This window comes from Mustela putorius, unplaced genomic scaffold (assembly GCF_011764305.1).
Source record: "Mustela putorius furo isolate JIRA1106 unplaced genomic scaffold, ASM1176430v1.1 tig00003845_pilon_pilon_pilon, whole genome shotgun sequence".
In the NCBI taxonomy this organism is placed as follows: Eukaryota; Metazoa; Chordata; class Mammalia; order Carnivora; family Mustelidae; genus Mustela; species Mustela putorius.
Genome location: NW_025421998.1, coordinates 34,832,264 through 34,858,024, shown reverse-complemented (window position 1 = coordinate 34,858,024; position 25,761 = coordinate 34,832,264).

Below are 25,761 nucleotides of genomic sequence, written 5' to 3'. Positions count from 1 at the left end.
AAAACCTAAAGGGCCTTCAAGGTCAGACTAAGAATTAGATATCACTGGCACATCCATTCTGTGCTTAGGATGAGCCCAATATTGTACTGGGCCATGACCACCTTTGGGAAACAGCCATTGAGTTAATTTGAAGGGGGAAAAGGTATAATGAGGATTGAAGCTAGAGCAGAGCAGTAGGTGCTACATCTTTTTTGACCAGCAAATCCCTGACTGCATGACCCAATGGGCAGAGCAGCCTGTTAAAAGATAGGTACAGTTGATCAAGTCCACACAGTTGGTGGGGTGCAGAAACTATAGGGTGGAAGGCCAGAGCAGAAATCAGATGGATCCAGATAAGCTCAGAAGCCAGCCATATCTTTTTATCTTTTGACTTCCCTCCCATTTCTTTCCACTGTATTCATTGTCATTTTTGTTTCCTTCCTGCTCTTCCTTCTCTCATCCTTTTCTCCACTCTTCTTGCTTTTTTAATTTTCCACATATCATTTTGCCATGTCCTCTCTCCTCTTCAGTCACTCTCTGCCCAACACAAAACCCCTTTCTGCTCTGTCTTCATCTGCCCTCTAACCAGCTCTGTTCCAGGTACTTTTTTTCTTTTCCTCTGGCTCCTGGAATGGGAAGGCATTTTCCACTATTAGGTAGATGAATGCCTGCAGTTCTGGGGACCCTTCTGAAGTACCTTCCCGCTCCTCCAAATCCTGCTTCAAAATTTCTGTAGATAGCCCATTTCATTCTTAGCTTTAGTGGTCACTATTAGCATTCAGGTTTGGTTAATATCTGTGCTGTATGAACTGTGAAATGCTCTTGGAGTGTGCCCCCTGGTTTCTGTAGCTTTTGCTAAATTGTTCTTGCTATTCTCCACTTACAATAAATGTAACCATAGATAATACCAGCTTGATTAACTTCAAAAAGCAGTGGTTCTCTACTGGGTGATTTTTGTCCACCAGAGGACATTTGGCATTATCTGGAGTTTTGATTGTTACAATTGGGTATGTGGGATATTGCCATCTAATGGGTAGAGGTCAAGAATTCTGTGAAATAACCTACAATGCACAAGGCAGTCCCCCCAACCCCCAGAAGAATTATCCAGCCCAATATATCAAAGGAGAAACCCTGTTCTAAAGCCATCTACCTGGAAGCTTGTAGCTAGGTTGAATATGGAAAAAATAACAGAATTAATCAAAACCCAATTAAATTTCAATCATTTAGGAAAAACAATGGGGGCATCTTGAGATGGCAATTAGTAAATGTGCTTGCTTTAATAACAACAAAAATAATTCTTTGTGCTCTACCTGACTGATTTTTGCTTATAAAAATTATATTTATTAGCTCTCCTGACTCAAATCAACAACCCTGAGTTTGGTAAGGGAGGTATTTTGAATATTAAGAAACGAAGGCATAGAGAATAATATGATTCTCTTTAGGACCCTAGTCAAACACAGATTTATGTATTTTCATCCAAAGCAAAAAACACAGGGCTGTTCATACAGCTTAACTGGAGCTGTAATGGCAGAAAATAAGGGCAGGAACCAAAGCTGCTGTCACAAAGAAAGCACTCTCCCAGTCCTCTATTTGGTATTTAAAAATAGGAGAGAAAAAGGCATAGCTTGAATCTGAGATAATGCTTGCCGCTTTGTGAATGCTCTTACAGTGCATTGCCTTCGAAACAAATTGGCCCTCGTCTACAAAGGTTTCTTTTTTGTACTCTCACAAACTCATTTTTTAATGGCTTGTGTGGCATCAGTTGTGCCCCTGAGCTGTAATGAAGCACTCTGCAAGTCACCACACGCAAGTCAGAAATGAATCTCACGGAGAGGAAAAATGCTGGAACGTTAATAGGTTTTAATCCAAGGTAAGCAAACCTATTGAGCTACTACCATGTGCTTTTTAAATCTAAATGTCATGAAATTTTCAGCAGTTTTCTCTTGCCTGCAAATCAGTTCTGGTCCAGAGACAGCCAAGTAGGGATTAGAGGGGGAAAATCTCCAAATGCGCATAACTGCCCAGGAGCACACCTTGAGGAGTTTACAAGCACCATCCAGGCAAAACAAAGAAATAATTGATGAAGCACAAGGGAAACTGGCTTCGTAGGGCAGGCATCTGAAAAGCCTGTAAGTGCAGCAGACATCTTGCAATATATTTGATCCTATCTTCAATATCTTGGGTGGAGAAAGGGTGTTGAAATCTGAGAGTCTCTGTTATATGGGTTTTCCCCTTAGGTTTTTATTTAAGTGGAAAAGCAGTGTTTGTATATTGCACTTTATTGCACTGATACTAGCCAATTTATTGAGGGAGATTTAATTGCTAAACATTCTATTTTAAACTTAATTTTTCACAGTATCTTGGCAGCTTTTGATGCTTAACCATACAGAATACAACAATTTCTGAATATTAAAGTAAAGCAAATTGGTTTTACAGTAGTGAGACTTTCTGTGTATGTGGGAGTCTGGAAGCATATTTTGAATTTTCTTCTTCTAGCTGGTGGTGACCATGAAACATAGAGAGAGTTTCAAGGCCTCACCTTCAGGATCTTGGGGGTGATGGCTGCCGGTCCCACTTTCATCATGCTTCTCAATGCCTGATGTGTTAACTGCTGTAATCACTATGGGGATGTTCCTCTTCTCTCTAATGAAATGGAAAATGTGAACCTAGTTTGAGCACATCAGATTCAATTAACATAAATTACAGAAATGTTGAGGCCATGGTGTTGCCTGGGTGGCTCAGTCAGTTAAGCATCTACCTTTGGCTCTGGTCATGATCCTTGGGATCGAGCCCCTTGTGGGTTCCCTGCTCAGCGGGGAGCCTGCTTCTCCCTCTCCAGCTCCCCTCTGTTTGTGTTCCTTCCCTCTCTGTCATAAATACATAAAATCTTAAAAAAAAATAAAATAAAAAAAAGAAATGTTGAGGTTTTACAAAAGAAATTTTAAATTTTAGCCATATTTTCAAGTTTACATTTAGACATCTTCACAAAGCTTACTATTCACAAGACAGAATTCCAAGGGCTTTATTACTTTATTTAATCCTGTTTTAAATGAAGAAACTGAGGCACAGGGAGGTCAAGTAATTTGCCCAAGGTTACACAGCTCAGGGCATAAGCAGAATCTGCAGACTATTTCAAGAGACTTTGTGTACTCCTAACCATTTTACTACACTCTTCAGAGCAAGGAGCATAAATATTTAATAGTGAATTGCAGTAATTTTAGAGCTCCTTTGCTGCATTTTCTTATATAGTCTTAGACCATAGCCAAAAGTTTTGCTATCCTCAGTCATATTCGGGAGAGTCAGTATAGAGAATAAAATAAAGTTTAATGGGTCCTTCCTAACAACTACCATATTATAAACTTGGAGCAGTCACCTGTAGTCCCAATGACTGATTCCTATCTTGTGGCCTTGGAAAGCAAAAGAAATAAAAGGAAGATATGATTTGGAAGGTTGAGGTTCTCACACTTTGATGTGCTTATGAATCTCTCTCAGAGAACCTATTAAAATGCAAATTCTTTTTTGTAGGTCATGGGTGTATTCAAATATTCTGGATTTCCATTAAACATCTAGGGATTGCAGATGCTACTGGTCCTTGGACCATATTTTGAGACAAGTATCTAGAATCAAGCAGCAGCATCACTGTCACCTGGAAGCTTGTTAGTAATACAGATTCTCTGGTTCTATTCTAGGCCCACTGAATCAGAATTTAAATTTTGACAAAATCTCCGGGTGATTTTTATGTACTTTAAAAAAAAGTAACGTTTTATTGTACATGCAATACATGGTTTTAGAAATTTAAAAAACGCAAATACACAGAATGAAGATCACATGTAAGTCTACCACCCAGAGTCGTTTACATTTTGATGTATGTCCTTCACGAGTATATCTTGAGGTCTAATGCACAGCATAGTGATTTATAGTCAACAATGTTATAAACAACGTTTCCAAGAGTCTAGATCTTAATTGTTCTCAATACAAAATGATAATTATGAGACATTATAGAGGTGTTAACTAATGCTACAGTGCTTATCATATTGCAATATTGATTTACATGTACTTTAATTGAGAAACACTGGTCTAGGGTATTCTTCAAATGATGAAGATAGACATAAATCATTAAAGATACTTGCAAATGAATTAGCTATTGTGGGAAGGAAGACAGAGATAATATAAAGTTCTCACTACAGGTTCTATTCAAGTCTTTCAAATATCTTTTTCCTTTGTGATCACTTCAATGGCTGAAAAAGCCCTTGGAATGCCCTATTAAAAGCTCATTTGCAAAAGTTTATAGAATGTGTCATTTAAGAGGGGTTATTCATCTCGAGTTGTTTCTCCTTTAGAATCTGGCTACAGCCCAAACAACTTGAACATTTAAACCCAGAAGGATTACAGGAGTCTTCCCCACCAAAGTCTCCATTTCTGGATGGCAGGAATCCTAAGTTCTGAGTCACCTGGAGAATGAGCTAAGGTGCAGTCTGCGTGGATTGGGGATGGCCACCACCTTGCCCCATCCAGAAATTGCTGTGGGCCTGCAATGAACACTGACCCTTCTCATACCAGCGCTCAGGCACCTGTTGGGCTGAGGAATGCAGGTCTAATGTTCTACCTCAACATGACCAGCAGTTGACTGATACGGCAGCTATTATGGGGCAGGTTTGGGGAGGTCCACCTTAGGCTGGTTGGGAGTGCCAGGGGTCAGGGAACAGTGGGGACTGAGAACCCATCCCAGGGAGGTAAAGAGGTGGCCAGAGCTGGGACCACCCTAAGGCTTCAGTACTCCCAAGCATGCTCCATTGTCCCACTGAACTTCACTTACAAAACACAAAATTCAAAGATCAAATTATTGTAAGAATTTCAAGACAGTGACTGCAGAGTATTTCAGGTGCTGGAACCTTCTAAGTACAGGGTCCTGTGCAACTGCACTAGTTAAATACCCATGAAACTGGCCCCGGTTCTGGAAATTGGTATTTTGGTGTTTGGGGGAATGTATCAGACTTGTTTGCATTGGGTCTGCCTGAAGAGCTAAATAATATTTATGCTAATCAGAGTTTAATGCAGTGGTTCTCCAAGCAAGGGCCTAGCCCAGGAGCATCAGCATCACCTATGTGTTAGAAATGCAAATTCTCAGGCCCAGCTTTAAAGCATGCAAACAGACTCTCTAGGGGTGCAGCCTGGCAACCTGTGATTTTAACAAGCCTTTCTGGTGATTCTAATGCAGGCAGAAGTTTGATCTAATGATTCTGATCTAATAGCTCTGAAGCTTTCTGCTGAGGATTATTGTTGCAGAATTCTCAAAAATTATTGGGAAGTGGTAGTGGCAATGAACTGTGGGTCACACGAGTATTCCCTACTCTTGCATGTCTTCCTCAACGAGGAAAGATCTATCTTAGTGGCTGGGAGTTGCAGGGCTCCTAATGGCTATTTGGAGGTAGCAGGAGGGCTTATGTATTGAAATGCATTAGAGGATGGGTAAGAGTGACAGAACTACTAGCATGATGACTTTGTGTTGGGCTTCAGTCCCAGAATGAGAGCAATTCACGTCCCAGTTCTCCTTCTAACCGACTAGTAAGATTGCAGAAGAATTATTTACCTTCCCTGAGCTCAAGGTATCTTTAGCTATAGAATGGAGATAATAGTGATAGTTACTTCCTGGGGTTCTTGGGAGGTGTAACTGAGCTAATGAGTAGAAGTTCTCATCATAGTGCCAAGCAAATAGCACTCAGCAGATGGTAGTTATTATACAGGGAATAAAACTATTGCATACTGATCTAATCATATGATGCAGTTCTGTATTTTATATTTTAATTTGACAGTAGTGATGATTAGTAGATATAAATTAGTCTGTTTCCATAAAGGTCAATGGCATATGTATGTATATGTGATCTATAACAATTCTCTTTTTCTTCCTTGAGCGTTTCCAGGATTCCACCCGGCCCATCAGATGGTTAAATTTTCTTTTTTCCTAAAGGACTAGCAGCTTAGTTTTCCCCTAGCATTAGCTTACTTTTGTGCTGAGCATACATTATTGGATCATAGGCTTTCTTCTTTTTAGCACCCATATATTTGCTAAATCGATGATTTGCAAAGTAAAAGGGATTCCCTTAGGTAAATAGTTGCTAGGCAGGTCCATCTTGCCCTGCTTTCTGAGCAGGGGCAAAGACTCCCTTTAAGCCTCGTGTTGAGGAAGATGGTGGTATATCGATTTGCTGCCTGCTAGTTGCTCCATCATCACATCAGTTATAGGGAGAGTGGCATTATCCCTGCTCAGATTTATGTGGGCCTTTCTTTGTGTTTGGGTCTGAAAACCAACTCCAGGCTAATTGTATTCTTGAATAATAAATGAAGATCAAGGTCAGCTTGGCTCTGAATACAAGCCAATCTGAGTGTGAGTTAAATATCAAGTCCAAAAGAATTTTTTTTTTCAAACAAACACTGCTCTTAGATTAAAAACCAACCAAACAAACAAAAAGCAACAAAATAATAACCGGAATCCCAAATGATTTAATAGTAAAAAAATACTCTCTTTGGGGACTTTGGGTCTCAGGTGGCATGCATCTGGATGCCTTTAGTGCTGCAAGACGTTTAATGCTAAGGGCTGAAAATAGTATACGCCAGCTCTCCCTGGTATCGATTTCCCTCATACTGATTTAGTGTGGGGCCTCTTGGCTTCTCTCTACCACTTCTAGCAGCTGAGCTTTGGCCCCAAGGGGCTTTATTTAATGAAATCTTGGGGGCTTATATGGTAAGAAAGCTGCCCCAGGAATTGGAGTTGTAGACATCCCAATGGAGAAAACATGAAGACAAGAGTCATGTGCTGGGTCTGTCCAGAGGATGGGATGATGATATGAAGCCCCCACTAAAGTATTTGTTTTAAAGAGAAGAGGGAGCAGCAGCCTTCAGATGACTGTTGAAAGTTAACAGAAGCTCTTGTTACTGAAAGATAAAGTGCTTACATGAAATATGTACAAAAGTTGCACTGGGAGAGGGAATCAGAGGGAAGGGAGCCACATATTAAAGAACACTGGCTATGTACTAGAGAGCCTGGTTACACACAGAAATGGCCTTGGGGAGAATAAACAAAAAAATTTCTTTAATGTTAACTTTTAAATTTAGAACAATGTTACATTTACAGAAAAACCAGATAGTATAGAGAGTTCCCATGTCCCCCACACCCAGTTCCCCTGTTATTAATGTCTGACATTACTATGATACATTTGTTATGATTAACAGACTAGTATTGAAAACAGACTAGTATTGAAAAATTATTAACTTTATTCAGGTTTCCTCACTTGCCCATCAGGGTATTGGTTTTAAAAATAGAAATTAAGAAAAATATCATGGCAAAATGAGGACAATCATAAGTTTTTATGTTTTTAGTAAATAAGATCTTTACCTCATTTGTGTCCAGGTCTTGATAACATTTTGTATCACCATAATACTTTCAGACCCTCATGCCTCAGAAGTTATGCCTTCGGTTAATTTAGCAAGACTGGACCATGCTTATCATGGCATGGGCTCCAAAGTCACCCACTAGAGTAAATGGAGTGAAAATGAGCATGAAGAACTAAAATGCATTCCTGATGCTGGCATAGACAACTTCCACGTTGTTGAAGGGACCAGATAGGAATCTTCTGTTTGGAATTGTTGGGGTAAGAATCTGAAAGGAAGCATATTAGTTTGCTAGGACTACTGTAACAAAGTACCACACACTGGTGGCTTCAACAACAGAAATGTATTCATAGTCCTGGAGGCTAGAAATCTGATCAAGGTGTGGGGAGGGTTGTTTCTTCTAAGTTTCTCTCCTTTGGCTTGCAGGTGGCCATCTTCTCCCTCTGTCTTCACATGGTCTATGCATGTGTTCTTACCTCTCCTGACATGGATGCTGGATATACTGGATTAGAGGCTACCCTAATGACTTCACAGACACATTCTGGGGTATCAGGAATTGGGACTTCAACATAAAAATTTTGGAGAGAGGCAATTCCATCCATAACAGGAAAGGTAAAGGATTTGGTAAAGTAGGGGTATTTTATCCTCCAGACCGTGGTTTCTGGGAATCTGGAAAGACTGACATTTGGTGCTTACTTTTGGCTATTTCAGGGGATTATGACAATGGAGAAAAATGTGAAAGACAGCACTTGACGTGTGAAGAAAACATGCTGTGTAATATGGCTTTGTTGGAAGCCCATTCCCGGAAGTTACCCATGGTGTTTGCACAGCTGTTCTGTCATTGTCCACATCAGCAGCCTGAAGGCTGATTTCCTGGTGAATTTTCACCTAATTTTCTTTGCAACTGCCTTTATAAGTGATAGTTTCATTTCTGCACTTTAAAAAATGCACTAGCCAGAATGCGGATTTATTAATTTACAATGAGAAATATAATCATCGAGTGGACTGGATACTTCAGCCTCTTGACCAGCATGCACTTTCCCTGCAGACAAATCTAAGCGGGAAGCCAAATTATCATCAGAAGGCGGCTTGGTGAGCATGGAATCAGGCCAGGGGAGTTAGTTATGAGATTTGGCATTCCTGTGCTTTTTATTCTTTACACCAAGCAGCACTGAGCAGCACAGACTTACCACATGGGGCTGGTTGCCTCTGCCGTTGCTATTTCCTCTGACTTTTCATTGCTCCCTCTTGTCAACTCCTCATCACACAGGACCCAGCTCAGCCATCTTTTCCTATGGAAAGCCTTAATTTCTCTGGGCAGACACAGTCCTTCTACTTCCTTACCCCTGTAGCACTTTATGCTGTATTTTGTATCTTATGTTGTGGTTATTTATTTGCTCACCTGTCTCCTCACTGAGCTCTGAGAAACTTGAATGAAGGGACTTTTTATTGTGCACAGCACATGGCAAATGGTCAGTGTTCAATCCATACTAAACTGATTAATGGAAGTAATAATTATGATAATTTAAATTACGCTATAGTTTGTTTTCATTTTTGCTTTGTAGTTTGCAAACACTTCCCAGGAAGTTGTTCATAAGGCATGATCTTTATGCTAATCTGACATAGGCAGATGAAAACATGCTTATAGATCTAAAGATTTATCTAACTCTCAATTAATGAATTCACTTTCCACCAAGCCTATTCATCTTTGTGATCTTTGTGACTGGAATCTTACCTCCCTTTTACCCTCCCCACCCTTGCCCATGCTTGGGCCTCCTTCTTATATCTTTAGTTTGCCTCTTCTTCCCTTAGGATCCCATGGCCCTTTGAATGCATGGTGTTCTACTTCTGAGGGGACTGCTCCAGCCCCATCTTACTGGGGAGAGTTTACCACTCCCCTGCTGTGTTCTCCCTTCTTCTCAGGACCCACCCCTCCTCACACATCTCCCTTCCAATTTCCAGGTCAAACTCCCATTCCCTCAGAAATCTAGTCTTAAGAAGAAAAAACGTGACTAAATTTCACTGGTATTAAGATATTAATAACCTCCTAGGGTTATTTGCATCTTAAAATTTTAAGAGTGAATTCCTTATAGCACAGTTTTGGAAATGGGTTACGTCTAGCCATATTGGTATCTCCTGTGCTCTCTCTCTCTCTCTCTGTTTCTCTGTATGTGTGTGTGTGTGTGTGTGTTTGATTGTGTTAACTCTATATTTGGTAAAATTCCTAGGCCTTTAGAAACCATTTCTTGATTTTTAAAAAGAAATTTCTATACTTTGCAGTCCAGATGCTCCTATGAATGAGTTCTTCAGAAGATCAGCAACTAGTCATTATAACCTTTGGGGAGACACAGCGCTTCATGGATGAATCATTAGTTCTGAGCCCAGAGAACAAATCTGAAGGACCTTTTCATATCTTATAATTAAATACATTCTGCAGCTTGAAGATAAACATGCTGATCTGACAGTGAGTTAAGGAGGTTTATCAGCATTTGTGCACCTGCAGCGTTACACTAAAAGACATGACTTCATTAAAACTCACTGTGCTTGTGAGAACAATGAGGAATGGTCGTAGGTGTAAAAAAGAAAGACACTACTAGACGGTGGCTTTAAGCTCATCTTTGAAGGGATGAACTCATTCTATCCGACATGTCCAGCTGTGCAAACAGCAGCACCGAGTGAGCTGCAGTTAGCTGTACTAATATACAGGATTAGAACAGAGGCTGGGCCACATATAAATGTTGTGAATGCTTAATATACTTGAACGCTATGAATGCTGCACAGAGGGGGAATGAGGGCCCCAGAAGTGACAGAAGATATTTTGCTAACTGTCATGAAAGGAGATTGTATTTTCAGGGCCTTCTAAGAACACTTTTCTTGCTAGAGACTCTTTGCCTTTTGAGGCCAATGTTTCCTAGGATGAAAAACAATACAAAACATCAATCTCTCAAAAACTCCACAGGGATATAACAAGGGTTGCCACAGTTACCATTGTTCTTTCATAAAATCTCAGAAGAGGAAACCGTGAGTGTGTGTGTGTGTGTGTGTGTGTGTGTGTGTGTGTGTTTGGACCTTATCTTCAATAACATCTCAGGTTACAGAACAGGTAGATGGGTGGTCCAGATAGCCATCAGCAGTGAGACACTAAGAGTTCAGGCAACAAGGACACAGAGCCTTGGCTAGAAGACCTGGTCATGAAGGTATTAAGGAGTGGGCTGAAGGGAACAGAATTCAGGTTCTAAGACCCTTGGCAATAGATAGAAGGGTCCAGTGGCAAGACAGACCTTCACACTCTGCTGACCTCATCTGAGGATGTCTTGGTGGGAATGAATTTTCTATATGCTCCCTACCCTTGGAGGAAGCTGGGGGTAGACTGAGCTGAGCTGAGCCCCTTCATAGGGTAGAAGGAGGAGGGTGCAGTGGAGGGGACTCAGCAACTTTCAAACATCTGACTCATCCCCAACTCTCTTGGCACTACCACAGAAACTGAAGAATGAAGTGCTCACTAATTCCTCCTTTCTTATTTCCTTAAGACCTCAAAATGATAGCTATCTTTGAAACTTTTCTAAGTAGTGCAGAATATATGCAGGTTGATTTCTCTTGGGAGCTGAACACTGTGGGTTCTGCTCATATTCCAGGACCTTAACTGATTGAACCTCTTTAAGAGGTGGTCCAAATCATCACTCTTCCACATCTGATATATATTTAATATAATATACATAAGTGATTCTAGAAGACTAGGAATACTTCTGAAAATTTCACGGTAGTCTGTAATTTTACACTTAAAAAAATTTTTTTGTCAATGTCACACAAAACTTAAGCCATCTCTTTGTTCTTTTGGTAGAACATATGGCAAGAGCTGAAACAATCTGTTTCTAAACAAAGTTTACTTAGATAAAATGTGAGCATGAGATAAAGTCAGAGATGATGGAAAGGATACAATTCCATGTTGCAAATCATCAGTCATCTTTTTAAAAATATGGACAAATTATCTTGAGTGAACATCACACATGCATATTGGTGTCTAGATAAACTATAAACTCCTTTAAGAATGTTATTTGCTGGGGATGCCTGGGTGGCTCAGTCTCAAGTGTCTGCCTTTGGCTCAGGTCATGATCCCAGAGTCCTAGGATCCATCTGCATCAGGCTCCCTGCTCAGCAGGAAGCCTGCTTCTCCCTCTCTCACTCCCACTGCTTGTGTTCCCTCTCTTGCTGTGTCTCTCTCTGTCAAATAAATAAAATCTTTAAAAAAAAAAAAAGAATGTTATTTGCTGCTTTTACATCCCCATCAACCTAGCACAATACTTAGCACGTATATAAATGTGAAACACATGTAACTAGCACAATACTTAAGATTGCTCATGAATTTCTCTAAGTCACATCACATTTAGTCAACCCCCTTAGCAATGTATCCAGGCTTGTCCATTTCTTGCATCGCGCAGCTCAGGATTTATTGGCATGTTGGTCAATAAGTTACTGAAGTTAATCTCCATTTAATGAATCATCAGCAAGGGAGAGAGACAGATGACAAGTGTTCAATTTTCAGAAATCTCTTGCCCAATCTGTCTCTCTTCCTCCTTTCTTCCTAATTATTGATTTAACGTATGAGCTCCTCCTCCCAATTCTTCAGTCTGCACCCCTGGGTGTTCAGCCTTTTAAAGATGTTCTCATTAGAGTCAATAATTCACCGTGGCATATTATATAGTGCCCTAAATATCTATAAAGCTGTTCTTTCATGTTGTACATCCTGGGGTGTTCAAATAATTAATTTGACTAACTATAAGGAACAATACCTTCTATTGTGAATGGTATTAATGTACTATCCACAGAGGCACATGTATAGACGGGGCTGTGAAACAACCTCTGCAGGAGAATTTCTCAAGAGGATTTTAATGTTGAGAGTCAGGTAGTTCTGTTCTTGAATCTATACGGATACATAAAATACAGTGTAATTGTGATGTGGAATTAGTCAATTACCAATTGACTCAAATACTTTCTTTGGGCATTTCTTCTTCCTTCTAATTTTTAAGAGTAAAAGAACCTTAGAAATAGTTTACTTGGGCGCGTGGGTGGCTCAGTGGGTTGAAGCCTCTGCCTTCAGCTCAGGTCCTGATCCCAGAGTCCTGGGATCCAGCGGGCATCGGGCTCTCTGCTCAGCAGGGAGCCTGCTTCCTCCTATCTCTCTGCCTGCCTCTCTGCCGACTTGTGATCTCTGTCTGTCAAATAAATAAATAAAATCTTAAAAAAAAAAAAAAAAGAAATAGTTTACTTAATGTCATTAAAAATGCTTGCTTGAAATAAAGCATTCCAAAGACATAATACTGAGACCCAGGAAAAAATCCCAGTGTTCTGTCTCTCACATTGATTCAGAACTGTTCTGGTTTCAAAATAGGTATTTGTATGAAAGTTAAAGACTTTTAATTAATTCATATGAATGAAGATGATTCATAATTTAACTTGGCTTCCTAAAAAATGGTAATAATGATATGCACATTAACATTTTAATTTTTTTAAAGGTTTTATTTATCTATTTGACACATAGAGAGAGATCACAAGTAGGCAGAGAGGCAGGCAGAGAGAGAGAGAGAGGGGGAAGCAGGCTCCCTGGTGAGCAGAGAGCCTGATGTGGGACTCGATCCCAGGACCCTGGGATCATGACCAGAGCCAAAGGCAGAGGCTTAACCCACTGAGCCATCCAGGTGCCCCAACATTTTGATAAGAAAAATGCAGATTCCAATTTAGTTTGTAGTGAACTGGTAACTAGATAAATAAAATAGTATTTTTAAACATCTGTGGTATAATTAAGAGTCAGGGGTCCCAAATTCAGATTCTGCCAATAACTGCCAATAACTAACTAGGTAACTTTGAGGAAATCACTGAACTTAATCTAGGCTGAGTCTTCTCAATCCTATAAAATAGAGATGATTTCCTTCCAGTGCTAGTATTCTATATTTTTGTTTATGACCATCACTTAGATACTCAATGAATGAATCACTCATTAAATTGGAGTAGAAAAATTCAACAGCCATCACTTTTTTTCTTGAATAAATCCTTCAGGGAGGAGATATTTATGGAGCCAAGAGATGTATGAATTATTGTCAAAATATTTTTATTTCCTTGTGCAGAGTGGTTCTTAGGCTGATACTCTAGCTTTATAGGAAACTGACTCAGAAAATCCAAGCTAGAATGTAGATCTATTCATTCTAGGTCACAGTGTGAAAATTTCTATCGGAAAGCTGGAAACAGTTCTTTTTATATTTTTCCAGCTTTACTGAGATATAATTGATAAATATTATGTAAGTTTAAAGTGTATAACCTATATATTACAAAATTATTATGATAGTGATAGCTGGCACCTCCATTAACTCACATAATTGCCATTTCTTTTCTGTGGTAAGAACATTTAAGATCGAGTCTCTTAGCAACTTTCAAGTATAGAATATGGTAATATTAATAATAGTATTATATATAATGTAATATATTATATATAATAATAATATTAACTATAATCACCATGCTGTACATTAGATCTCCAGAACTTACTCATTTTATAACTGGAGTTTATACCCTTTGACTAGCATCTCCCAATTTCTCCTACCCCTGGCCCCTGGCAATCAATTTCTTACTCTGTTTCTAGGAGTTCAATTTTCACATATAAATGAGATCATACAGTATTTGTCTTTCTATGACTTATTTCATTTAGCATAATGCCCTCAAGATCCATCCATGTTGTTGCAAAGACAGGATTTCCTTCTTTCTTATGGATGAGTATTATTCCATCGTGTGTATATTTATCCATTCATCCACTGACAGACATGTAGGTTGTTTCCATACATTGGCTATTGTGAATAATGCTGCAGTGAATATATGAGTGCAGATATCTTTTTATCCTATTTTCATTTCCTTTGGATATATGCCCCAAATAAAGACAGATGGATTATATATTAGTTCAATTTTTAATTTTTTGAGTGATCTTCATACTGTTTTCTATAGTGGCTGTGGCAGTTTACAACCCCACCCATAGTGCAAAACTGTTGCTGGGAGCAGTTCTTCAGACCAAAGTATAGACCTGGAATCACAGTAGCCACAAACTTTAGCCACACAAACTAGGAGAGCAGACAGTAACCTGGTGGACAAAAGATGCTGCCTTAGAGATCAGAAACACCAAAGTACACTATGCCTAACCACCTGAGGATATCCCCACCTGGTAACTCAAGCCACACCTCTTTGCTCCATCCTTGGATGACATCTTGAATGAAAGCAAAGGACTGAAAATGTCTAAAAAATCTGAGACTGAACTTTATTTCCTGGAGAGAAACTAAGCACTACTTCAACCAGATTAGACATATGTTTTTCTTTCCTGCCATCCAGAAAGAAGCAAAGACTTATTAGGTTATAGAGAAAATAGAACAGGTTGCATTTCTAAATTTTTTGCACATCTAAGTGCATTAAATATGAGTCACTACTACACATGATTCCCTGCTGTGGCATCAATGATATAAAGACTGTATTTTACAGACTAACCATTCCTCCAAATTTAACATTGGAATCCTAAAAAAGAAAGACAATATTTCTTTGGTTTGGGGAAGACAACATTTTATCAAATTTGTTACTAAAAGTCCTTTGTCTCCAGGCATATCAATCTGGGGACTATTCCTAAGAACCCAATTGGCACAACTTTTTGGAGTTAATAAAATTGTGTTCCCACTGGTTTCCATTGCTGTTTTGTGCACAATTCCCCACTGAGTATTTGATGAATTTCTATTCCCCATTTTTTTTTTTTTTTTTTTGTGAGTATGCTGAGGATCCATGTCTTGTCACAGGGAGGAAGATGATTTCCTCTGATAACATTCCCCTGGCACCTGAGGAGCTTATCACAGCCCTTTATTTGGCTGTTTCTGTTATGTTGGCATGGGTCCAGAGCACTGGGAAAGAAAGGGTTGTGCTTTTATAAGGAACATTTTATTCCCTCTTGGGAAAAGTGAACATGACTCAATGTCAGGAAGAGAAATTCTTCATACAGATAAAGAGAATGAACATCCGCCTAACTCTTAATAGTAATAACACATTTAATGGTCCTTGTGTATTCTGTTTTCTTGGGGAACTCATATTATTTTAGAAAAACTGATTTCTTGAAACCAGATCTGCTCTAGCCTTTTTGTAAAGAGGGACTATTTTGTTCTTCCAAATGACCTATGAGGTAAGGAGGGCCGAAATGTTAAGGTCCAGTTGAGTGTGGTAGAAGGTTGGTGAAAGGAAGATTTCTGAAATAAAGGTCCTGAGTTGGGTGTACAAGCTGAACTTTCTTCTTGTTTAAGAAGTTGATGGGGGGTGGGGCGCCTGGGTGGCTCAGTGGGTTAAAGCCTTTACCTTTGGCTCTGACCATGATCTCAGGGTTCTGGGATTGAGCCCTGCATAGGGCTCTCTGCTCAGCGGGGAACCTGCTTCCCTTCCTTTCTCTCTCTGCGTACTTGTGATCTCTGTCAAATAAATAAAATCTTAAAAAAAAAAAATGGCTTCAACCTCATAAAAAAAAAATAGAAGTTGATAGGGGGATTTCATTGATTCCAATTCAGCAGTTCCTATGGGTTCCAAGGACATCCCTACCCACCACATTAGGGGCAGTAGCACAGTTTGCCTTAATTTTTCCTCTGTAATGAAAACATATGTTTTCCAATGATCAAGGTAGATACTTTTTTTTTTTTTTGCTCCCTGTTTTCTCCAGATGCCTACACCCTGAATGAAGATGCTTCATGTTGCAGAGATTACTACCTATCCTCTAAAAGCTTTTTCTATGTCATCTACCTTCCTTAGTAATTGAGCTCTCAATTTCTTTTGGAGAGGGCATACCACCCCAGAATACATATTATAACCCCCAATCTCCCTTATGGTTTTACGTGGCCACCTGATTCTGTTCTGGCCAATGGAATATAAATGGATAAACAACTTTTAGATATTGTTCTTAATATCCAATGCAAGAGGAAATATTTCTGTCCTCTGTCATCCTTTTTACTGCGTGGAATATCGATGAAATGGTGGAAGTTCCAGCAGCTTTCATGGATCATAATCTTGGGAATGGAAGCCATACATGCAGAACAACAATAAAAGAGGCTAGAGATCCTGACACCATGGAGCTCCCATATTATCTCTGGACCATCCATCTATGGACTACTATACCACAGAGAAATAAACAGCCATATTGTTTAATCCAGTTTTTTTTTTAATTTGAATTCTAGTTATCACCTAATTTAACTTATACGGTCACCCCAAGCCTTTATTCAGCTATCAACCATAATTCTATTGTACAAAAGAAGACATACTTGTTTACTACAATGGATAAATTCCTGAACTTTTTTGGGGTAAATTTGAAGATATTTAAAATGTAATAATGGGGGCTATAGTTTAAAGAAACTGTATAGTAAGTTCTTTTATAAAGGATTTACACTTTTTTGTTATAGAAATATTTAATGATCTAAATCTTGAAACAGAAAAATACATTAGTGGCACTACTGGTAAGATCTAAATAAAGTCTAGTATGGTTAATAATATTGCACTAATATTCTTTCTTTAGTTTTTATCATTGTATTATGGATTTGTAGGATGTTCAGGTAGGAGAAACTAGTTAAAGGTCATAGAGAAACTTAGTACATCTTTCCTTTTATGGTGGTAAATATATACATAACATACAATTTATCATTCAAACCATTTTTAAATGTATAGTTCTGTGGCATTAGTGTTCTGTGGCATCATATTATTCTGCAACTATCACTATCATCCATCTCTAGACTTTCATCTTCCCAAACTGAAAGTCTGCACTCATTAAACACTAACTCCTCCTTATCCCCCATTCCTTCAGCCCTGGCAACTACCATTCCACTTTCTGTATCTATGAATTTGACTACTTTAGATACCTCACATGATTATAATTATACAGTATTTGCTACTGGCTCATTTCATTTCATTTAAAATGTCTTTATGATTTATCCATGTTGTGGCATGTATCAGGATTTCATTTCTCTTTAAGGCAGAATAATAATCCATTGTTTTCATGTTTTTGAAAAAGTTGTGATCATACTGTATGTAATGATTTACAACTGCAGTTTATTTTTTTCAACTAACAGAATCCTTTCCCAAATTATTAATAATTTCTCCTAAACATGATTTTAATGGCTGTATAGTATTCCATTCTATGCTAGCCATTTCCCACATTAAAAAAATTTGTTTTAAATTTAATTTTATTTTTAGAGAGAGAGAGCATGAATGGGGTGGGAGGCAAAAGAGAAAGAGAGAATCCCAAGCAGGCTCCATGCATAGCCCAGAGCCTGATGCAGGGCTTGATCTCCCTACCCTGAGATCATGACCTGAGCCAAAATCAAGAATCGATGCTTAACCCACTGAGCCCACCGAGGTGCCCCATTTCCCACATTTTAATTTTTTATTTAGAACATTTCCTGTTTTTCATTTTATAAAAAAGTGAAAGACCTTTGCAGACCAATTTTAGCACATAATAATTTTGGATCCATTCTAAATTATTTATAAATTGTTCCATGTCGTCTATTTATCTCTTGAGGATCCTATTGTTTTTCTTACTAATTTATATAACTAAGATAGAAACACTTTAATATAACAAAACAAAATTTTATCATTCATGCTCACATGATTGTAGACATACTTGCATTCTAAAACAAAAAGATAGCTGTGTATTATAATAAAATGAATCATCTCATGATCTCAATGGAACATTTTGGCCTTATATGCATAGGATATTAGTAAGTGGATTTAATTTTTTACTTAAAAAACAAGTAGTTAATAATATTGAGTATCATAACTTTAATGTTTTAAAATATCTGTATATAGCATGTACCATAACACCTTCTTAGCCAAGACTAATTTCTTTTATCAAGGATGAAGATTTAAGAAAACTGGAAAGGGAAGCTCTCCTGCTCTGGAGGCAGTTATTCTGAAATCATATATGTTAATGTCTCAAAATGTTTCTCTTTTCAGTTGAACAGAGAGGTCGAAAAGAAGATTAAAAAAGCATAAAATTCTCCACTCTTGAGCCTTTGAAACTGACAATTTCTATTGAAAAAAATTTTAAATATGTGCACACCACAGATAAAAGAAACAGTTTTTGAGTGGAACTGGATGTTTTGAATGCAATGAAATGTTTAAAAGTTTAAGCAATTGTTAGAAAAATTTCCCCAAATGGAGGGCAAGGAGAATAATTGTGGAACTAATAAGCTACATGTGAGGGTAAAAAGAAGAGGGACCAACTGGACGCTTCTTTGGGAAGCTGATTGTAACTCCAGTTCCAGATGAGTGTATCCAGAGGGGACTCTAACTCCAGCTTCTCAAGGACACATAACTCAATGAAGTTAATCCTCATGGTGATTTTTTAATTTTGTTTGTATATTTAGGCTTTACCTTGTGTATTGCTTTCAGACTCCTTTCTTGATATGGTATCATTTTTCTCCCTTTTTGAAGTAACAAGATCCAAGAAAATCCCCCCCCCATCCCCCAATATTAACATTTTAATCCTAGGTCAGCTCCTGCGAAATTATATCTGGATTTAAGCACACCATTTTGGAGGGGTGTCTGACTGGCTTAGTTAGTAGAGCATGCAACTCTTGATCTTGGGATTGTGAGTTCAAGCCCCATGTTGGAAGTAGATATTACTTAAAAAGAAAAAAGTATACCATTTCAGAGTTTCAAAAGTATGTTTTTTATTATTTTAGATTTTATTTATTTATTTGTCAGAGAGAGAGAGAGAGAGAGAGCGAGCACGCACAAGTAGGGAGAGTGGCAGGCAGAGGGAGAAGCAGGTTTCCCATTGAGCAAGGAGCCTGATGTGGGACTTAATCCCAGGACCCTGAGATCATGATCTGAGCTGAAGGCAGATGCTTAACTGACTGAACCACCCAGGTGTCCCTCAAAAATATGTTTGAAATAATATTGAACTATTACTAAAATTAAAAAATGTACAATGAACAATTTTTAAAACTTATGAACCAGTAGTAGTTCAGTAGTTCACCAAAGACACATGGAGAAAATTTTTTTTAATACAATATGCTTTCAGCAGAAGACTTTTAGGATAACAGAGGTGGGTACTGACCTAAAATAATATTAATAAAGTCCTTTTAAATTTTTTTAAAAAGATTTATCCACTTATTTTAGACAAAGAGAGCATGAGTTGGGGGAAAGGCAGACTCCCCGTCAAACATGGAATCCCACATAGGACTTGATCGCGCAACGTGAGATCATGACCTGAGCCAAAATCACTTTTATGAATGAACACAGCTGGTACTATGAGTGAGATTAGAAGTTTCTAAGTGAGACTGGGGACATGAAGAGTGTCCCTGAGAAAATATTATTTCAGCTGAGACCTTTGAATGAGAAGGGCTTAGACACACAGAGTCAAGAGATGAATGATCTTGGCAAAGGGAGTAGCTTGTTCCAAAGGTGCTGGGGCAGAAATGAACTCGTATGTTTTGAGAATCCTAGGCTGGGAGCTTAGAGAGTGAGGGTAAGAATAATGGGAGCTGAGGCTGGAGAGAGGCAGGGCCAGAGCATGCAGGGCCTGGGAGGCCACATATTGTCAATGTAGGGAAGTCAGTGAAGACTCTACAGAGGACCTACAAGATCTTTACGTATGACTGGAAAGATCCTCCTGGCTGCTACTTAGTAGAGGAAAGGCCAATAGAATTGGGAAGACCAGAAGGGAGGCCACCACAGCAGGTCAGGTAGGAGATGGAGAATGCTCAAATTGGGTATGAGCAGTGGGGAGAGAAAGACATGGCTTGATCTGAAATGTGTTTTGGAGGTAGAACTGACAGCATTAGATGATGGGGGTAGAAATGAGGGCAAGAGATGTCAGGTTTCAGGGATAACACAATGACAGATACATGCACAGGGAATTTCTGGACCCCTGAGGTATAATCAACCCAGACTGAGGTAGAACAGAGAGAGGGTCAGAAAAAGCTTGCTGAGTTGAGTCGTAGAGAACTAGTCAGAGTTGGCCAGGCAAGAAAAGAAGGTATGAGTGAGATGGTAAAGGTTCCAGGTAGAGAGGGCACTTGGCAAATGTAGGGAAGGGAATTTGTAGTGTATGTGTGTGTGTATACCATAAATGGCTGTGGTTTTGTTGAATTATGAACTGTGAGACATGGAGAGATGTGAAAGAGAGTCAGGAGACCAGGCCAAAGACAGATCTTGGAGGATCTTGCAGGACACTTCAGGAGTTTGCATGCCATAAGAAGGCATGGTTTCTAAGCAGGAACATAACCTTTTTGTAATTTACAGAGAGAACTGCAGCTATTTTGGAGGAGGTTGCAACCTCCTATAAATCAGACTTGAATTGGCATAATGACACCAAAGGTGGCTGGAGTAGATACACTCAAGAAATGTAAAGGTAAAAAGTAAAATTGGCAGACTTTGTTGACCTATCATTTATGACAGATGGGGAAGAAAAGGGAGTCAAGGTTGAAGCTGAGTTCTCTAGCTTGAGTGGCTGGATGGGGAACGCAGGTCTGGAAAGTTTTGGGGTATGTGTGTAGGGGTAGAAGCATGATGAGTTCAGTATCTGTGTGCCCAGAAGAGTGCTAGAAAACCATACAGAATATAAAAAGTCAAGAAGGCAATCACTTCTTAAGTACCTAATTTGTGCAAGGTATTATAAGTCTGTGAGTACTGTGAGTAGGAATTCCAACTCTCATTTACAGATGAAACAATGAAGTGCATGGAGAATTTGACTCTCTAAAGGCATAGAAGTAAAGGTCCCTGAGCTTATGAAAGAGCTCATGGTGAGGGAGAAGTTGAGAAGCACCTACATGTTACTTACTAGGATTAAATGCTGAGTTACTGGTTAAAACAATGGGTAGTAAAGACATTCAAAAGCCTAAGAACAGAATGGATGGGAGTATTTGGGAATTCCTATGGGAGGTATGGTACCACTATTGAGGACTTCAGGGTCATTGCAAATGGCAATGGTTTCTGGCTTGCATGTTAGGGTCACACAGGATTTTAACCCCCGTCAGGTGTGTTATATCCTTCAAGATGAGAAACATAATCAGAGAGTTTATTCTTGGTACTTTTCACTTGTATACATTCCACACAAACAGTTAATTGTATGTTTTCATTTCAGAGGAAACCCCATTTCTCTAGCATGTCCAATTGATTCTCTGAACAGTTTCCATTGTTCCCAAGAACCTAAGTTTTTTTGGATCAGAGGATAGCTATGGAGGAAAATCACAACAGGGTTGAACAACTCACTTCTCTGGGCTAGAACAGTACATATAGTAATAATATCAAAGCTCAGTAGTCATTTATACAAAATGGCCCAAGCCACTGGCAATGGGAAGAGTTCCTACATAACTGACAGTGTTTGACCCAAAAATGAGGGACAGAGAGCGAGACTACTCAACTAGCGTTTACACCATATCCCATCAGCAGAATCATCACAGCTGATGCTGGCCTGAAATCCTTCACTACAGAAGATCTCACTGAGATGGGATATCCTGGCACCATAAGGATACTCAGCATCCAAAATGCAGATTATAATGACATTTTATTTTAAACACAGTTTATCGGTTCTGGAATGATTGGTGGCATAAGTAAGAATATTGGTAATCCTGGCTTTTAAATGTTAAGAGTTTAATTTAGGTAAGGATCTTTTGTAAGCTTTAAATCCTGGCCTTCTTAAATAACTTTTTTTCCTATCCTATACATCCTGTAGAGATAGAGTAAAAATTAAAGGCTAAAATGAAGACAAAATGACCTCTAGGGCTAAGCCTAACTATTTGCTTCCAAGGATTAGCTCCATGAATTTGCTGCTTTTTTTTTTTAAGATTTTATTTATTTATCTATCTATTTATTTATTTATTTGTCAGAGAGAGAGAGAGAGCATAAGCAGACAGAGTGGCAGGCAGGGGCAGAGAGAGAAGCAGGCTCCCCGCTGAGCAAGGAGTTGGATCCCTGGAATCATGACCTGAGTTGAAGATAGACTGAGCCACCCGGGCATCCTGAATTTGCTGCTTTTATAGGTCAAAATATTTTGAATAGCAACAGTTTTATTTGGTTCAACCCAAAGTACTGAAATCACTGCAGAAAATCAACAGCCTGTACTTTCCTTATGAGTTTCACAAAAAGCTCTTCCTTAACTTCCTTTTACAGCATTTTCCACTGTCTTGGAATTCATTCATTTAGGAAGTTCTTACTACTGACCCCAATCCCTCTTGAATTAATTAAAGCCATTTTACGTCTCCTGTCCAGAAAGACCATTAAAAACGACAGCTTGTCATTGCTTATTCGAAACCCCTTCATCATTCTTAAGACTGTAATGAGGTGGCAGTCTCCTTTCTCCAACTTAAATAAAGTCTCACTAGCTTTTCCTCAAGGACCTATTCTCTTTCAATTTTTAGATATTGGTAGTGAGGAGATACCAGGTACATGAACTCAGGCAAGCACTTGAACATTCTGGGACTTGGCTTCTTTGTTTGCAAAATGAGAGTCCGGAATAAAATCAAATGCGTTCCCACTGCTGCTCAGAAAAACTTTCTTAGGGGATTCTGGGAAGGCACATGGTGGGTGTGTGTGTGTGTATGAGGTGGGGGGGAGGGAGATTATTTCTGTTCTACTTTATTGTTTTTAAGATTTATTTATTTATTTGAGAGTGAGAGAGAGAGAGAGTGTGTGAGTGGAGAGAGGGGCAGAGGGTGAGGGAGAGAAAGGCAGAGAAGCAGACTCCCTGCTGACTGCAGAGCGAGGTGGGGCTTGATCCCATGATCCCAAGATCATGACGTGAGCTGAAACCAAGAGTTGGAGGCTTAATTGACCAAGCCACCCAGATGCCCCTTTCTACTCTGTTTTACCTTACAACTACTTACAAGTTTTTTAAAGTTACACATGCTATGGTCGCCTTCCCCCTTCCCACATACCTTCACTTGAGCATACACATATACATATTATCAAAAAAGAAAATACAGAACAGTCATTATAAATAGCATTTAAAAAATCTTAAATAAGTTATCAAGCAAAATTCAAGAACATAGTTAAAAAATAAAATACTTTGATCAATTTAAATATAAAAAATTCAGCTAATTATAATTCATTAATATAGATAATGTCTACTGATGAAATGGAAAATTTTTACAATAATCTCTAAAGATGCTAAAAGTGAATTCAATAATTTTAATGTTCATTCTTGATTTTAAAAATGAAATAGGACTAGACGGACATTTCCTTTGCCTGATATATATTTCTATATCTCAACCAAGAAAACTGTCTGCCATATGACTAAAAAGAAATCACTAGACACACTCCCAATAAAGTAAAGAACAAAGCAAAACATCCAATTTTAATAAAATTGTCTAACATAGGTCTGGAGATACTAGCCAACAATTCTGAAGAAGAATCAGATTGGGGACTTGAGCAGTCAGAGAAAATCTCATTATAAAGCTATTATAATTAAGGAGTATATTGACACTGGGACAGAATACAAAATACAGAAGCATCTATACATACGCGTAAATCTGAAAAAAGACAGAAAGGCCACTGCAGATCAACAGATAAAGAATGGATTATTCATTAAATGGTACCAAGTAGAATTGCCAGATAGAATACACAATGCTCAGTTAAATTTGATTTTCAAATAAACAACAATATTTTAGTAAGTGTGTCCAAAATATTGCATGGAACACTTCTTTTTCTCAAAGAAAATGTTGAAAAGACAAGTTATGAATTTAGAGTTTTTTAGTAACATGGCAAAAAAAAAATTAATATTTAGAATAAAGAATTTCTGCAAATCAGAAAAATGTCAATGGTAAGACAACAAAAAAAGAAAAAAGGCAAAAGACAATGATGAGGTAGTTTTTAAAAAGAGGAAGCACAAATTAGGTTAATTAGAGACACTATTTTGCATTATCTAATGGCAAACATACTCAATACTGTATTTTGGAAAGGATGTGGAATGACGTGAACATAAATACCTTACTGGTGGCCACGTAAATTAGCACAACCACATTGGAAAATATCTAACACTGGGCGCCTGGGTGGCTCAGTGGGTTAAGCCGCTGCCTTCAGCTCAGGTCATGATCTCAGGGTCCTGGGATGGAGCCCTGCATCGGGCTCTCTGCTCAGCAGGGAGCCTGCTTCCTCCTCTCTCTCTGCCTGCCTCTCTGCCTATGTGTGATCTCTCTCTGTCAAATAAATAAATAAAATCTTTAAAAAAAAAAAAAGAAAATATCTAACACTACCTGGACAAATTCAATATGCAAATACTCTGCTTATAGCATTTTTACTCTTTTGTGCCTGCATCCCAGAAAAACTCTTGAGTATGTTCATCTGTATTAATATGCAGGAATGTTCAGGACAGCCTTATTTGTAATAGGAAAAACCAACAACAACAAAAAAGAAAATAAATCCAAATGCCTATGAGCTGTAGAAAGAGTAAATAAATTGTGGTGTCTTTTTATAAAAGAATACTTTACACAGGGTAAATGAACAACATAAACTCTTCCTATGCCTATAAGATGGATAAAAATCAAAAGTATAATTATAGGAATAAAAAAAAGCAAGTCACTTATTCTTCTCCTACCCACTTAAGCCCCCATGTTGCATCACCACTTAAATGAAACAAGATGGGATTGGGAGGGAGACAAACCATAAGTGACTCTTAATCTCACAAAACAAACTGAGGGTTGCTGGGGGGAGGGGGTTTGGGACAAGGGGGTGGGATTATGGACATTGGGGAGGGTATGTGCTTTGGTGAGTGCTGTGAAGTGTGTAAACCTGGTGATTCACAGACCTGTACCCCTGGGGATAAAAATATATGTTTATAAAAAATTAAAAATTAAAAAAAAAAAAAAGCAAGTCACAGAATAGTATATACAATGTGACTCTATTTATATAAAGTCCAAAGTCAGGCAAAACAAAAGTACACACAAAGACACAAACTAAAATGCAGGAGAATTATTACTACAGTTAGTAGAAATCAAATGTTAGGTCACTTTCAGTGGGAATCAAATGACCAGGTCATTTTTCTAGACATCGAGCTTTGGAATAGCTTAAAACTTGGTCTTTGTCCACCTTTTTGGTTAGAACATAGAGTGGACCTAATTCTTTCTTCTTTACCCATCAATCATGACCATTTCTATTTCTTTAATTGGACTCTCTCCTTGAGAGAGAGGGTATTCCACTAAGGTGAGATACCACCTTAGTGGACTCTGCTCTAAATACTATTTTTAATGATGGGACAAATGTGTTTTCTCTTTCTATGTCTATCTCTGGAACCTCTTTCTTTAATGTTGATGGGAGTGGCATTCCATCCCACTGCAGTGCCAAATTTTGGCATATGGAGTTTGTTAGGTTGGTGGTGAGGGTGGAGGAAGATGGTGGAATAAG